Source organism: Bidens hawaiensis, unplaced genomic scaffold (assembly GCF_021521415.1).
Source record: "Bidens hawaiensis isolate Kalapana, Puna unplaced genomic scaffold, B.hawaiensis_p1.1 tig00012785_1, whole genome shotgun sequence".
NCBI lineage: Eukaryota > Viridiplantae > Streptophyta > Magnoliopsida > Asterales > Asteraceae > Bidens > Bidens hawaiensis.
The window spans coordinates 309,661-321,658 of NW_027492061.1; positions in this window are offsets into that span (position 1 = coordinate 309,661).

Sequence of the window (11,998 nt, forward strand, 5' to 3'; positions counted from 1 at the left end):
AGCCAATCAAGATGGATTTCTCCAACACTCTGTGTCCAAAGACCTCTTTGGGATTTGACTTTGCCAAACCTAGTGACAAAATGAAAGACCAACAACTACTTGAAGATATGGGAAGTTTTGCCAAGGTATGGTGCAAGAAATGTGATATGGCATCACACTGATTCTTGCTGGATTCTTGAGGACAGCTTTGAAATTCCTGATGTGGTGAGTGGATTCGATATGAAGAGTTACAAAGAAATGTATGAGAAATACTTGAATGGAAGTAGAGAACCATCTGACAGTGAGGAACAAAAGCAGATCCTTGAAAAGAAACTCAAAACCATTCTGAAAATCAAAGAAAATGTGAAAGAGTCACATAAAGCTGAGAAGACAAAGAAGGAGGTGATTGAGAAGAAGAACTGTGTTATTGAGCAGACAGAAGAAGTAATCAAATCACAAGATGTGCAGAACGGGTCAGATTCTGACATAGAAGAAGAATGTGAGATTGTGTATGAAGACCCACCTCCAGTTTCAGTTTCAACTCCTGATGAATCATCAACTGATACTGACTTACAAATTGATACAGTTTGTAAATCAGATTCCAACTAATTCTGGTTTATGTGTATGTGCAGGAACAGTCCTTGAATAGCAATGATTTATGGTACATGGATAGTGGATGTTCCAGGCACATGACTTGTGACAAGACTGCACTGATCAATTATGAAAGAAAATATGAAGGGCCAGTTGCATTTGGGAGTGATGAGAATGGAGAGAAGATAGTTGGAAGAGGAACACTCGCAAATGGCAAGGTATCCTTTGAGAATGTTCTACATGTTGAAGGACTTCAATACAATCTGTTGAGCATTTCTCAAGTTTGTGACAAAGGATACAAGGTAGCCTTCAATGATGAACATTGCCTGATTTTGAAGCCTGAATTTGTGATTCCAACTGAAATGATAATGATGATGGCTCCAAGAAATGGCAACCTCTATGAACTAAGATTGAATACTGCAACTTCAAGAGGTGGTTCGTGCTTTGTGTAAAAAGAAACTAAAAATGAAACCAAGCTATGGCATAGGAAGATGTGTCATGTGAACTTAATGAACATGAACAAACTTGTAAAAGGTGAACTGGCCTTCCCACAAGAGAGTTCAAATTGGAAGAAAAATGCACATCTTGCCTAAAAGGAAAACAACATAAATCCTCACATAAAAGCAAAATGATTAACACAATTGATGAGGTCTTGCAACTGTTACACATGGATCTATTTGGTCCTGTAAGTGTTCCAAGTATGGGAAAAAAGAGATACTGCCTGGTGATCACTAATGATTATTCAAGATTTACTTGGGTATACTTCATGGGCAGCAAGGATGAAACACCAGACCTGATAAGATCCTATGTGCTAAAAATGGAAAATCAGCTTGAGAGGAAGGTGAAGGTCATTAGAAGTGACAATGGGATAGAGTTCAATAATGGAATTATTGATGAATTCTACACTTCTAAGGGAATTTTTAAACAATACAGTGCACCAAGAACTCCTGAACATAATGGTGTTGCAGAAAGAAGGAACAGAACATTAAAGACCATGATTGCTGATGCCAATCTGCCAGTCACTTTTTGGGCAGAAGCAATCAATACTGCATGTTATGTGCAGAACAGGGTTCTACTAAACAAGGCTCAAAACAAGACTCCATATGAAGTTATCTTCAAAAGAAAGCCTTATGTGAAGTTCTTGAAGCCTTTTGGATGTAAATGCTCACTTTTGAATACAAAGGATTATTTGAACAAATTTTAGTCCAAATCACTGGAATGCTTCTTTGTGGGCTACTCATCTCATTCAAAAGCTTATAGGATCTATGTGAAGGAGCACATGGCAGTCACTGAGTCATCAGACATAATCTTCCATGAAATTCATTTTAATAATGTTGATGGTCCCAAAAGGCTGTTTCATTTAGAGAAAATGATCAAGTAATTTAAAATCTACAATGAAGATATGGATGACAGTATGTACAGAACCAGCTTTGAAGAAAAATAGGAAAAGATAAACAAGTTTATCTGGACAAGCTGTGGACATCAGTTGCTCCTGAAGAAAATGGATTTAACTTTGGGAGAAGCACCCAAGGAGTAGCTAAAGTTGAAAGGAATGGACAGGAGGCTGCTGTTGAAGTCTCAAATGAAGGTCCAAGTGATGTTGAAAGTGAACCTATTCAGAGTCAACAACCTTCTCAGACTGAAGGGATACAGCAATTTGAAAATAGGTTTCAATCTTTGTTTGTCTCAATGCAATTTGGAGTAAATGAAGCATCAACATCTGAAATCTATCAACCTCAAGAATCTGATGAAAGTCAAAAAGGAATTGAAGATGATTCTGCTGTATTAAACATGACAAATCTAGAGACAGAAGTGTTTGAACAACAAGTTGTGCAGACCACATCTATTGAAAGAAATCACCCTGCAGAAAACATCATAGGAGATATAAATGAAAGAGTTACCAGAAGCTCATCTGAAAAGGCCAATATCTGCCTGTATGCCTGCTTCTAATCACAAGTTGAACCAAAGAACATCAATCAAGCTTTGAAGGACAACAGTTGGGTAGAAGCTTGCAGGAAGAATTAGCCCAGTTCAGATACTTGCATGTATGGGACTTGGTGGACAAGCCAAGGGGCAAGTATGCTATTGGAACAAAATGGGTATTCAGGAACAAGAAAGATGAAAGGGGAGTAGTGATCAAGAACAAAGCAAGACTGGTGGCCCTAGGATGCTTATAGGAAGAAGGAGTGGACTTTGAAGAAGTTTTTGCTCCAGTTGCAAGACTAGAAGCTATCAGGATCTTTCTAGCATATGCAACATCAATGAACATTAAAGTCTATCAACTTGATGTAAAATCTGCATTTATGAATGGAAAGATTGATGAAGAAGTTTATGTCACTCAACCTCCTGGATTTGAAGACCCAGTTCATCCAAACAAGGTTTACAAGCTCAGAAAAGCACTTTATGGTCTACATCAAGCACCAAGAGCCTGGTATGATGAGCTGTCAAACCATTTGTTGGAAAATGGTTTCTGTAGAGGAGCAATTGACAAAACTTTATTCTACAAAAGAAGGAACAAAGATCTGCTGCTGCTGCAGGTGTACGTGGATGACATTATCTTTGGCTCTACAAATGAACAGATGTGCAAAGAGTTTGAGCAGGTAATGAAGTCCAAGTACAAGATGAGCTCAATGGGAGAAATGAATTTCTTCCTTGGACTTCAAGTGCAACAGAAAGCTGATGGAATATTCATAAATCAATCCAAATATGTACAAGAGATTCTTAACAAATTCAAGTGCCTAGACTTCAAGACAGTATCCACACCAATGGATACACATGAGAAAATGGTACCTGATGAAAAGGGGGAGCCAGTGAACCAGCATGAATATAGGGCCAAGATAGGATCATTGATGTATCTCACAACTTCTAGGCTAGATATTATGTTTGTTGTGTGTGTCAGTGCAATATTTCAAGCTAACCATAAGGTCTCACATATGCTAGCACTGAAGAGGATATTCAGATACTTGAATGGAAAACCAGATTTGGGGATTTGGTATCTAAAGAACCCTTCCTTTGACTTGATGGCCTACACAGATAGTGACTATGATGGTTGCAATATGAGTAGAAAATCAACCTCTGGAGGATGTCAGTTTCTTGGGAATAGGCTAGTGTCTTGGCAATGCAAGAATCAAACTACAGTGTCAATTTCTACCGCTGAAGCTGAGTATATTGCTGCATCTGCTTGCTATGCACAGGATCTATGGATTCAGAATAAATTGCTGGACTATGGTCTGAATTTCTTACTTACACCTATTTTAATTGATAATACTGCTGCTATGTTTATTGTTAAGAATTCAGTCAAACATTCTAAGACTAAGCACATTGAAATTAGACATCATTTCATTAGAGACTGTCAGGAAAAAGGCTTAGTAGAGATGAAAAGGGTAGATACATCTTATAACTTGGCTGATTTGTTCACCAAACCTTTAGATAAAACCAGGTTTCATTTTCTGTTAAAATGCCTAGGAATGATAAATACTGATGAGGTTTAATTTAGGATGTGTGCTTAAGTGAAGTGCTAACTGATTATATGTTTTACTCACTTTGAATGTTTACATGATAAATTGCTATGCTTGAATGATTACTCAAATTGCATGAATCATGTTTGTGGATGCTCTTATGTGGAATTTCTGTTAATTGTGCTAATTTCAGCTTTTAGTACTTTGATTTGTGCTTGCATGATGTATCTTTGTGATTCTAAGTACTTCGAGCATGAATCTGTGCTTGATAATGTGCTTGTTGCTCTTCGAGCACAAGCATAGGCTCCTGTAAGACTATTCTAAGTCATTCGAGCACATATGTCATTACTCAGCTGCTCGAGCATAGAATGCTGTCTCAAAAACTTTTGCAAGTGTTTCGAGCATGCTTCTGTGGTAGATGGGTGTTTAATGCTCTTCGAGCACAAACAATCCATACTTGAGGTTTTTCTCAAGTAACTCTAGCATGAGTGTTGTTACCAGTGGTCGAGCATGTACATGTGTTCTGGATACCGTGCTTATTCCTTGCAAATTACTGCTCGAGCACAAAGTTAAAGTTTTTCGAGCACAATCATTGAAATGATATACTTCTAAGGTTGCTCGATAGACTTTCGGGCATGCTCGATGAAGTTCTAAGCATGCTCGACAGACTTAAGTGATGATTTGTTGGTTCTATGCTATCTAAATGTTTGTGTTTCGATCCTGTGAAAGTGTGTGCTTGTTACAAATGCTTAAATGACAACACCATCTTTAAATCACAGTTCTTCAATTGAACTCTCAAAAGGAAATGGTTTTTAAAATGGGTAAAAGTTTTTGACTAAGCAACACTGTTTTTGATGGTATTGAATAAGAGAAATGATAATATTATCCAAGTTCCCAGCTTCAAGGAAGCAAGAAAATGTTTTCTGGGAAATTGAATCCAACCTAAATTGGGAAATGATAGAAAACTGTTTAAGATAACTAACCCATGGATTATAAGTTCAAAAGGCTTTGAGTACAGTCATTGGCAAAGTATGGTAGCTTTCCATAGTCTGTAGTTGCAATATGTGATATACACTTAAATTTGCTAAGTATGATGTGGTGAAACATTGGAAAATAAGGTATGTTCTCTAGCATATCTCTCCGAATGATAGGTAGAAAGGTCATTATCCAATCACACACGAGCCCGTTGGTGTTTCTGGTCTATAAAAATATCTATTAAGTATTTGAGCAGAAATAAATTATTGATATATGGAAAACCTCTCAAAAGAAAAGAGAAAGAAAGAGATTGAAAAGTATAAAGAGATCAAAATTATAATATATATATATATATATATATATATAAGTTATCTGATTTCATGACTTAAGGGGCACTAAGAGAACTACAGGGGTGGGGCATACAAGTAAGTCCTAACACCCTGAATTTAAGGCATGTATGTCCGGATGGCATATAAGTCCACCGTTCAACCTTACAGTCTGTTATCAAAAAGAAAAATATAAACAAGTAACTGCTCTATTATACAAATATCAATTTTGACCAGGGCATCAGGGGGTCGGAGTCAATTCGGGGTGATTTGTAGAAAGCTAAATACGCTTTGAGAAGAGATTAGAGGCAATCTGAAGCTATAATGATAACCATTCCTATCTTATGCTCTAATTGAATCCTAAATGTATCACAGAAAGCAATGACCGTTATGCTAAGTATACCTACTGTCAACCTGACTTGAGTCATAATAACACTAACCATGAAGTGGTGTGATCGTTGTTTTAAATAGTCTGATCCCATGTTGAGATCTTTCCAAATGATTTAAAATGAATTTTAGTTTGAACTGGATTTTGATCTCTTATGTCACCTTAAACAAATTGCTCAATTTATATTACTGTTCTGCAATGATATTCCTTGAGAAAAATTGAAATTTTGAGCACAAGACATGATTATTCATGTCTTGGGTTAGTGGCTTAACAGTTGTGATTCTCAACCTAACATGCATATTCAGTTAAGTGTTTCGAGCATAGAGACTGTGCTTGCTCATATATTGCTGCTTCGAGTATATAATATATGACATGAAAATTTGCTGTTAAGTGTTTTGAACATGCATCTTATCTTCGAGCACATGCTATGTTATCAAAATTGATGTTGTGTTTCGAGCATGATTGCATGATAAGTAGTTAAGATCTAAGTTTTCGAGCACAAGAAACTGAATGAGAGACACTTATGTGTTTCGAGCATCATTGTGTGCTAGATACTTAGGTATAAGAATTCGAACTAAGAAACTTGATGGAACATTTTGTGAAATAGTTCGAGCAAACTTGAGAGCTAGACACTTGGGCTGTGAGTTCAAGTACAGGAATAGGAAAGATTTAATCTGCTAAGGCTTTCGAGCATAGAAGTACGTCGAGCACATAGAGCTATAGAAGTCTAGAGCAAAGTTTCTAACACTGGAATACATCTCGAGCATAGAGTCGTGATGATATATTTCTAAGTATCTCGAACATGATGCATAGTAGAGTAAGGTCAGATTACTTGCATGACTCAAGACTTTATATTGAATAAATTGACAAGTACACTCGAGCACACTACACCTCGAGTATGACTCGATACTCCAGTAAGTTGAAACTTTTGGGAAGGTAATCGAGCACAAGTCTAGAGGAATACTGCTCTGTCTCGTATACTGGCTGTACCATGTACTCGAGCAAGGACAGAGAATATTCTAAGTACATCGAGCAAGGGTTATACCATGTACTCGTGTACAGAGGGGGCCAGCTTTTACTTTGGCTGTATGCTCGAGCAAGGGAGGTACAATTAAATTTGAAATTAAATGACAACTGTCGTGTGCTGGACGACAAACCAAGGTACTGTACCACCCAAACGTTAGGTATAAAAGGGGGACTTAGAAACTTTTTCACATATCTCTTCCTCTTTTAAACCTAATCGCGAAAATCCTCTTGCTCGTGCTATCTCTCACTTGCTCGCTGCTCTAATACCTGCTTAAATTCACTTCGATTACAACCATTAGCTCTGTTTCGACTTCGGTTAGACATCTTTATTCGATAATCGTCACACCGATTTCGAAATTAGGGTTTCTAATTGAACTTTTGACTAACTGTTTACTTGTTCTGACATGTACGCATATTACTACGGAACGGGTTATTTGAAGACGCCATTAATCATCTATCTATCCTCATATATTAGTTTTGTGACTTTGTTTACTGACATTCTTTTATTTTTGCAGAACTGATGGCATTTAAATTCGAAAAACGACATAATATGTGCGCTCAGTTGGAGCTAGACGATGAAAACATGGAGTTAGAAGTCATGATAAATTTTCTACGAAACTCCAATTTACGGATGGCGTTGACAGAAAACCCCACACTCTACAGGAACCATCTTACAGATTTTTGGCAGTCAGCAACTTATGTTAGTGATGTGAACGGGAAGAGGATCGAGGCATCTGTGCTAAACAATGATATTGAAATTACAGAGGCTTCCATTCGAGCTGCATTGGACCTCAATGACAACTTTTAAGATCAACAATTGTATTCGGTTCCAAGATTACTGCGAGTCTTTCAAGAGACCATGGGCTATCAAGGAGGTGTAAAAGAGGGTCAATTTCAAAAGGGGAGCTTTCCATTAATCTACAGGTTCCTGATTCATCATGTGATTCAGTCCCTATCTCCTCGGAGAGGGACTTAGACTTTGTTGAGTAGAGAGCTTGGGACTCTCACTGTAGCAATTCTGTATCAGCAACCCTTCAACATTTCCAGACTTATTTTTCAAGGGTTGGCATCAAATGCAGAGAAGCTATTCAATCAAAGATTTCTTATGTATCCACGCTTTCTGTAGATCATGATAAACAGAGAATTACCTGACCTTCAACGAATGGGGGAGGTTTTGAAACTGCAGGACCCCAATATATGCAAAACAATGAAAGATGCTCAGAGTAAATTCATTGACAATGATGACTGGGATGTACTCCCTTGGTTGCTCGTACCAGCTCTAGGTGCGATTAATGTGCCTAGAACCCATGGAAATAGTGATAATGAAAAAGATGATGGTGCAGATGACGATGATCGAGGTGATGATGGGAACAATGGTCCGGAGGGTGGACATGGTGTGGTCATTGGTAATGTTGATGCACAAGAGATTATTGAGGGACATATGCCTTTGCTTGAACAAGTTACACAAGAGGCAGTTAATGCAGAAGTGAAGGTGCATGAGGAGATAGATGCACAGGATGAGGATGTAGTCAACCAAGCTGCAGAGCCAATGGATGAGGATATTTTTGAAGCTCAGGTTGTAACAAATGTTGCAGAAACAGTTAACAGGATAACTCCACCTGACTCACCACCACCTACAGTTTATCATGATGACACAGATTCCATTGAGGTGAATGATCGAAATGACGATATTAACTCTTCACCAGCCACCACTAAGCCTGCTTTATCTGACAATGAACCAACAACTAACATTCCTTCACCACCTCAATCAACCCATCCCATTCAAGATCAACCTGCTTCTGAACCTACCCCACCAACTAAACCAATCCCATCCTCTGAACCCGCTCTAGAGCCTACTCAAGAAACCCCACCATCAGGCCCCAATCTTTATGATGTTGTTTGTGAAAATGCCAGACTTGAGTTTGAGAACATAATGTTAAAAGAACATAATGCCATTTTTGCTGCAAGGAACTCGTCGTTGGAAAATGCACTGAATAAAGCTCTACTAAAAATTCGAACCCTAGAGGGGCAGTCTGAGGTTGAGAAGACCATCGATGCACCAAAACAGGGGGAGAATCCTGATGTTGCAAAAAACTGAGTTATTGGTGAATTATATGAGAGTTCTGAAGAGGAAGTGGTGCAGTTGAACCATCAAATGCCTTAAACATGCTAAATCAAGCATATGATGATGGAGAATCGGAGGATGAGGGGGAGGATAAAAAAGAAGAAGAAACCGAAGAAGAAATTCTGAAAAGAAAAGCAAAGGGAAAGGGGGTTGCACTTACCGATGATGATCTACACCCCCTGCCCCAACATACAGTTCAATCTGATGATGTCTTGTACAAAGAAAATGTAGTTGATCCAGATGTGGCTGAAGCTGAGTCTATTAAAATTGCAATAAAATTAAAGAATGAAGAGTTGGAGGCTTTGGAGAATGAAGAGGAGGAGGAAATCCCTCAGGAAGTGCTTGAAGCACTTATAAACATGAAAGAAAAGGAAAAGGCGGATGAAAGGATGATGAAAGAGGCAAATGATGCCTTTAAAGCTACAATTGAAGCTCTTAAAACAAACTTGAATGAAGTTGAACAAGAACCTACACAGACTAAAGAGCCAGTTATCACTGAGCCTGAAGAGCCAACAACTAATGAACCAGAACAATCTAAGATTGAACCTGACAATTCTGAAAAGGAACAATAACTTGGCTTGGGACCAGTTATCCATGAAAAAGATGAAACCATTGAAGTCTCAGCAAGTACTATGGTTAAAGTGGTTATAATGAAGGATCTTACACTCATTCTGAATAACCCAGAGAGACATAATCCAGAGATAGTGATAGCAGTAAGAAAGGCTCAACAAGACTTCATTAATTTGAGTAAAGAAGGAGAACCAAGAGTTGAAGAGAATGTTGAACCAAATGAGCCCATTATTCAAGAAGTTACTGAAGAATCTGAAGGGACTCATATAGATGAACTTGTTACTGAAAAATCTGAGTCAGTGGATGAGGAAATCATAATTGAAGAACCAGAAACTGAAGTAGAGCAACCTGACACATCCACTCCATCTCAATCATCTTTGAAGAGGAAGGACACATCTGAAGTTGAGACACCAAAACCTAAAAGACAGAAATCAGTAAAGAAAATGGTGTACAAAATCAGATTGGAAAATATGGAAGAGAGAAGGAGGGCTCAATCTGAAAGAAATGAAGAACCAATGATTGAGGCTCTCCATGATCTTGAAGAAACAGTGGATTTGGAGGATGTGAAAGAAGATGATGAGGGATCAAAGAATGTTGAAATTGAAAATGAAGACAAAGATAATCTGATCAGCTTGGGATATGATCCATTATATCTCCAAAGACTATCAAAAGAAGATATAGAAAAAGAAGTTAGGGGTGGAGAAGAAGGAAAACGAAAAGAGAATTGCTGATGACGGCTGGTCACAAGCCTGCATTTCTTAACTTGCAACCATTTGATAAGATTGACAGAATGTACAAAAGGGCACTAGTAGATGATATATTTGACTATGTGAAGAAGGTATCTAAGAAGAAGGAAGAGGGTGAAAAGGTTTTAAAAGAATCGGACAGTAGTAGAAAGAGAACTGAAAAGAAAGCTAGTGATGAAGCAAACTATGAATCATTAAAAGCTAAACACAACGATATCAAGTTTCTTCAACTATATGGCTACAGCTACAATTTCTTGATAAATCTCTCTCCTGAAGAACTGAAAAGAAAAATTCAACTTGTAAAAGCCTCTCACAAAGATCAAAAGAGTCGAGAAAATTATGAGAGAGAACAGGAGTTGAAGATGAGACTGCAAAGGGAAAAGGAAGATGCCAAAAGGAAAGAAGAAGAAACAAAAAGATGGTTTGAAGACCCTTAGAGGGTAGATATGTTAATGAAGATTGTGATGGAGAAAAGAATGACGGAAGAACAGTTTCAGAAGCTGCCTCATGAATAATTAATGGAAATATATAATAGAGAGCAGAAACTGTATATTGAAACACAGAGAAAATTGCAGGAAGATAGGATGAGAGCTGAAGAAGAAGTACGAGCTAAAATGATGAGTGCTCTCCACAAGAAGGGAGTAAGAATTTCAAGGTTGTTGGTGCAAACAGATGAAACAATTAGAAGATGGTATGTAGAAGAAGGGCTCGATAAAAAAAAGACAACTCAGTAAGGAAGCTCGAGCAAAACCCCAAGGTCTGAGAGTGTGAGGCCTGTGCAACCAAGAAATTTGAATCTGCGCACACATCTCTTCTTTGATAAACGGTCAAATACCTTGAGGGTTATCACTGAAGATAAAGAAGAACATCTAATCATCTTCAGAGATGACTTGAGACAGTTTACAAAAGAACAATTGACCAAGATGGCTGAATTGACATTGCATGACAATCAATTCAGAAATCAGCCATCTGGTCAACAAAGAAATGATCTCTCGAAATTTATCAAAGAACAAGCAGAAAGGGGGTTCCCATTCTTGCTACAAAAGAAAAGAGAGCTCAAAAGCCAGACTTAGAGGGAGAATACGAAAAAAGGAATGTCAAGGTCTATAAATAGGGGTCCTAGGATACCTTTTAGGACACGGGTTTACAGACGGAATACAGGCTGGCACGCACTGAATACGAAAAAAAACATTCCAAAGAATATTCTCTTTGTTTTCTCGTACAATTGCCGCCGCCGTCACATAAAACCCTAGGCATTCCTTTCACTGTTCCATTAATGATGTATTTATTACAGTGAATCTTTGTCTATTGAATAAGATTTTATTGACCATTTATTACTGTTTTGTGTTTATTATTCACACTCGTTCGTTCCCACTCGTTGGATATCCTGATTCCGCTGGGATATTCAACAGATCTTTGGGTAATCAAGTCGGTGTGTTCTTGTCAACCTTTCTAAGGTTTCACCCGACTCACGGTCCTGACAGGTTCGATACGCCCATAGTGCATCATCCAACTTCACCGACCAATCCTTCCTATCAACCCGCACCGTTTTCATCAATATTTCTTTAATTTATCGGTTGGACACTTCAACTTGTCCACTTGTTTGCGGGTGATATGGAGTAGCAATTCGATGATTCACATTATACCGCTTCAACAATTTCCCGAAATTGAAGTTCTTGAAGTGCATTCCCCCATCGCTTATAATCACTCTCGGAACTCCAAATCTTGCAAAAATATTGGATTGAACAAACTTACATACCACGGTGTGATCATTGGTCCTTGTTACTATGGCCTCAACCCACTTTGAAACATAA